This window comes from Mustelus asterias, chromosome 25 (assembly GCF_964213995.1).
Source record: "Mustelus asterias chromosome 25, sMusAst1.hap1.1, whole genome shotgun sequence".
Classification (NCBI taxonomy): domain Eukaryota; kingdom Metazoa; phylum Chordata; class Chondrichthyes; order Carcharhiniformes; family Triakidae; genus Mustelus; species Mustelus asterias.
The window spans coordinates 28,403,949-28,409,948 of NC_135825.1; positions in this window are offsets into that span (position 1 = coordinate 28,403,949).

A 6,000-nucleotide genomic window follows, 5' to 3' on the forward strand; every position below is an offset into this window, starting at 1 on the left:
TCAGTGACTTAAGAACAAGGACATAAATACTTTGCAATCTCTCACCATTTAAGAGATACTCTCCACCTCTGTTCCTCCAACTAAAATGGATAACCTCTCATTTTTCCGCATTATATTCCAAGTGTCAAAATCCCCTTGAAGCCTTTTTGCAGCCTCTTCACAGCTCACATTCCACATAGTTTTGTGTCATTTGTTAAATTGGAAATATTACATATAGTTCACGCATTCAAATTATTGATATGGATTGTGAATATCTGGGACCCAAGTTCTGATCCTAGCATTACCCCACTAGAGACAGCCAGCTAACCTGAGAATATGCTATTTATTCAAACTTTGCTTTCTGTCTGTTAACCAATCCAAGCCCAAAATATTCATCCCTTTTCCATGTGCTGTAAACTTGTTTGCCACTCTTGTGTGGGATCTTCTCAAAAGCGTGAAAAAACACTTCCAGGTTCAGATTTCACAGCAGGTCTTTGTTGACATCAACAGTTTCCTGGAATATGATATCCTTATTATTGGGCCAGGGGGGCGCACATTGCCTACAGCATGTGTGGGGAAAGTTGACCAGGATATATAAGGGGATGCTAATGTGTATCACTATGCTTACCACTTAGCAGTGATGGTCAGAAACTACATGTAACTGCCAATGGATATCTGAAATAGAAATATACCCTTTCCGAAGCACTCCATTAATTTGTTCAACACCAATTTACAAAAACTTATAAAACATAAAACACAGGAGCAGAGCAGGAATAGACCATTTGGCTGATCTGATTGTGGTCTTGATTCCACTTTCCAGTCTGTTGTCCATAACCCTCGATTCCTTTGTAGATAAAATCAGTGTAATTCGGCCTTGAATATATTCAATGATTGAGGCTCTACTGCTGTCTGGAGTAGAAAATTCCATTGATTAATGACCTCTGAGCGAAGTTCCTCCTCATCTCCATCTTAAATGGGAGACTCCTTATTTCTGAACTGTTCCTTCAACTCCAAATTTCAAACCCTCCCTCCCCCTCCCCCAGTTCTACATTTCTAGATTCCTCCCATGAGGGGAAACACTGCGCATGCGCCGATCTGTCAGCGCATGTACAGTGCCCCCCCATTTGCCGTCCTCCCGATCGCTGGCCAGTCCCGCAACACTGGCCTACTGGGCTAGCATGTGTGTGTGTCACACTGATCGCCCCCTCCAATAGGCCAACTCCCTTGACACTGCCTGATGCCCGGTGGGCAGTGCCAGGCTTATCCCTGATCTCCCGAGGGGCCTCAATAGCGGGGTCGGGCCGCCTGTTCCCCGTTAATGAGGAGCAGTAGTAAAGCCCGCTGGAGGGAACCGGCAGTGGGAGGAAGACATTAGCGGGCCCAGAGAATTCAGTCCTGGGCCCGATAATCACATGGAGATTTCCATCTGATAATCGGCGCGGAGTTGATTATGTCAAAATGTTTAGACTCCGAAATGTGCGGACGCCGTAACATCCAGCGGGAATCCCGCAAAACAGCCGCCACTGATGTCTCCCGATCCACTGCGCTACTTGAGCAGTGCAGCGGGCTGGGAGGACGGCACGGTAGCACTGCTGCTTCACAGCTCCAGGGACCTGGGTTCGATTCCAGGCTTGGGTCACTGTCTGTGTGGAGTTTGCACATTCTCCTCGTGTCTGTGTGGGTTTCCTCCGGGTGCTCCGGTTTCCTCCCACAGTCCAAAAATGTGCGGGTTAGGTTGATTGGCCATGCTAAAATTGCCCCTTAGTGTCCTGAGATAAGTAGGTTAGAGGGATTAGTGGGTAAAATATGTAGGGATATGGGAGTAGGGCCTGTGTGGGATTGTGGTTGGTGCAGACTCGGTGGGCCGAATGGCCTCTTTCTGTACTGTAGGGATTCTATGATAATCGCCCCCTATATGTTTCAATAAGATCATCTCTCATCTAAACTCATACAGTCTCGGCCCAAACTGCTCAGTCTTTCCTCATTAAATAATTTCTTCATCCCTAGAAGCAACCCAGTGAACCTCCTCTGATTCCAATGGAAGAATATTCCTCCTTCAGTAAAGGCACTAAAACTGACTGTACTCTACATATGCAGCTCGACCTCCCACTTTTATAACCTCTGCAATAAAGGCTGACATTTCATTTGGCTTCCTAATTACTTGCTCTACTTGCATGTTGATTCTCTCTTTAAGTAATATTCTGCTTCTCTATTCTTTCTGCCAAAGTGGATAACCTCACGTATTCCCACATTATTCTCCACCTGCCAAATGTTTGCCCTCCTCACAATTTTCTCCACTACCTACCATTAGCTACAAGGTACAATTGTAAAAATAAAGGTATACAATAATTACCAACTTGCTCTAGAAGCCAACAACTTTACTGAAGAAACTTTAGTTTTATTAATTTCAGAAGCTCTTCCCATCAATAATATATTATTAGTTCTGAAAAAAAATAGATTTTTGGTATATTTTAAATCCACTCAATCAATTGGTTACCATAGAAACCCTTGAAAATTAATTTTGTGGTACTTGTAATATTTCTCATTCTTAATGCAGAAATTAAATATACAATAAAAGAATCTAATACGTGACACACACATTATCACTGAGCTCTTTCACCATAAATTAAAATCTTGATCGGATTTGTGTGGCTTCTGTTGAAATTTGTCAGCAAAAGCTAAGCCCTAGTTGGGACATCTTGTTGAAGTTGTACAAGACATTGGTAAGGCCACACTTGGAATACTGTGTACAGTTCTGGTCACCCAATTATAAAAAGGATATTATTAAACCAGAAAGAGTGCAGAAGAGATTTACTAGGATGCTACCGGGTCTTGATGGTTTGAGTTATAAGGAGAGGCTGGATAGACTGGGACTTTTTTCTCTGGAGCGTAGAAGGCTGAGGGGTGATCTTATAGAGGTCTGTAAAATAATGAGGGGCATAGATCAGCTAGAAAGTCAATATCTTTTCCCAAAGGTAGGAGAGTCTAAAACTAGAGGACATAGGTTTAAGGTGAGAGGGTAGAGATACAAAAGCGTCCAGAGGGGCAATTTTTTCTCTCAGAGGGTGGTGAATGTCTGGAAGAAGCTGCCAGAGGTAGTAGCAGAGGCGGGTACAATTTTGTCTTTTAAAAAGCACTTAGGCAGTTACATGGGTAAGATAGGTATAGAGAGATATGGGCCAAATACGGGCAATTGGAACTAGCTGAGGGGTTTAAAGAAAGAAAGGGCAGCATGGATCATAGAATCATAGAAACCCTACAGTGCAGAAGGAGGCCATTCGGCCCATCGAGTCTGCACCGACCACAATCCCACCCAGCCCTACCCCCACATATTTACCCGCTAATCCCTCTAACCTACGCATTTTAGGATTCTAAGGGGCAATTTTTAACCTGGCCAATCAACCTAACCCGCACATCTTTGGACTGTGGGAGGAAACCGGAGCACCCGGAGGAAACCCACGCAGACACGAGGAGAATGTGCAAACTCCACACAGACAGTGACCCGAGCCGGGAATCGAACCCGGGACCCTGGAGCTGTGAAGCAGCAGTGCTAACCACTGTGCTACCGTGCCGAAGGGCCTGTTTAAATGCTGTAAACCTCTATGACTCTAGTTTGAGGTAGCATAAGCTTTCATCATATACATAATGGTGCTTGGCATGCATTCATGTTATACATCTGTATTCAAAGTTGGTGTGGAATTTTAACCGATTCATACTGATCTGATTATTTTGTTTTCTACAGTACAATATTCTCTCTCGCCGTTTGCTTCCCAGAAAAGTCGAAATACTGAACACCTGAACAACAAGATTTGATTTGATTTGATTTATTGTCACATATATTGGTATACAGTGAAAAGTATTGTTCCTTGTGCGCTATACAGATAAAGCATACCATTCACAGAGAAGGAAAGAGTGCAGAATATAGTGTTGCAGTCATAGCTAGGGTGTAGAGAAAGATCAACTTAGTCCAAGGTAGATCCATTCAAAAGTCTGATAGCAGCAGGGAAGAAACTGTTCTTGAGTCGGTTGGTACGTGACCTCAGACTTTTGTATCTTTTTCCCAACATGATTTCAAAATACTTCAACACTAGAAAATTGGAATCAAGAAGTCTTGGCAATGTTATATTTTTTCAGTACAGTTACACCACAATAATGCATCTGTTTTGTACGTTTATTGAATTGTGTGCATTCTTATTGCCATGTGTAACTACTCTGTTGGGAAGGTCTAATATAATGTTAATGAGAACATAAAAAATAGGAGCCAGAGTAGGTCATACAACCCATGAGGCCCTTGCTGCAATTCTGTAATTTCATGGCTAAACTGCATCAACTCCACTTTCCTACTCCATCTCTTACTCCCCTTTAACGCCTAAAATCTATCAATCTCAGCCCTAAATACTTGTTGATCATCCACGATCATCTGCCTTAGAAACTTCCAAAGAGTCACAACCTCTGAATGAAGAAATGTAATATCTCAGTTCTTAAATGTCCTACACTTACCCTGATCAAGACTATCCAACTCAATGAAACCACATCTTCGCATCGACCACATCAAGCCCTCTTAAAAGCATTATAGATTTCACTCAGGTCCTCATTCAGTGACGTAATCTCTCATTCTTCTAAAATCCAGAAAATATAGGTCCATTCTATCTGATCCTTTCTCATTGGAGGGTTCTTGATCCTGAGAAGTAATCTAATCATTCATGGAATCATAGAATGATGCAGTGCAGAAGGAGGTTGTTTAGCTCAATGTACACGTGCCAGCTCATTGGTAGAGCTTTCTCCCCAGAGTCCTGTAATTTCTTTCCTTCAAGTATTCAAACATTAGTCCTGAATTTTGCATTCGGGCCGTGTCCAAAGTCAGTGGGAGTGGATGTGCAACCCGCTGCCCCCTGAGATCGCGTTTTTAACGCAATATCACGCTGGCTGGCCAATTAGTGGTCATCTGGCATGAAACAAGTTCTGAATGGCTGAGAGCTGCTGTGGAGGGTGGGCACTGAGAAGAAGGACCATGTGTGCTAGCGCTCACAATGTGCTCCCTCTGGGAATGCTGCTGCAGAGCTGTCTCAAGGAGCTGTGGACCGGTTAAATATATATATTTTATATATATGTGTGTGTGTGTAACAATGGAAATATTGTGCCATGAGTGTCTAGGCAGCACAATCACACGCAGACCTCAGTCTCCAAACACATTGATTAATTTTATTTGAGTCTTGAGAATTTCATCTTGCCCAAATCAAGATTGCAGCTAAAACGTAATAGCCACCTGGCCAATCGGCCCGCTCACTTACCCTAAAAGCAGACTGGCCACTTAAAATCCCAATCAATTGCTGCTGAATTCATTTAAATTGGCTTCTTGATTGTCGGTGGGTGTGCTTCCACCAACAAAGTAGTGCAGATGTTGGGACGTGCACGTGACATCTCGTGTGATTTTATGCGCTTCCAGTTTGGGAATGTGTTCAACTTTGAATAAAATTCTGGTCTTAGTATTGAATCTGCTTTCTCCACCCTTTCTGGCAGTGCATTCCTGCTACCATTCATGCAAATCTCTTCCTGATCCTCTCTGAGGCCATGACATCCTTCCTAAATTGTGGTGCCTGGAGTTGTCAACGATACTCCAACTGAGGCTAATCCAGTGGTTTATAAGGTTTAGCATAACCTCCATGCTTTTGCATTAAACTCTCTTTATAAAGCCAAGGATCCCATATTTTTTTTAGCATCTCAACTTGTCCTTTTGTGTGCATGCATCTCACAGGTCTCCCTGCTCCTCCACTCCCTTTAAAATTGTACAATTGAAACATAGAAACTGAGAAGAAAGGAGCAGGAGGAGGCTATTTGGCCCTTCGAGCCTGCTCCGCCATTCATTACGATCATGGCTGATCGTCCAACTCAATAGCCTTATCCTGCTTTTTCCCGATAACCTTTGATTCCATTTGCACCAAGTGCTATATCCAGCTGCCTCTTGAATGCATTCAATGTTTTGGCATCAAGTACTTCCTGTGGTAATGAATTCCACAGGCT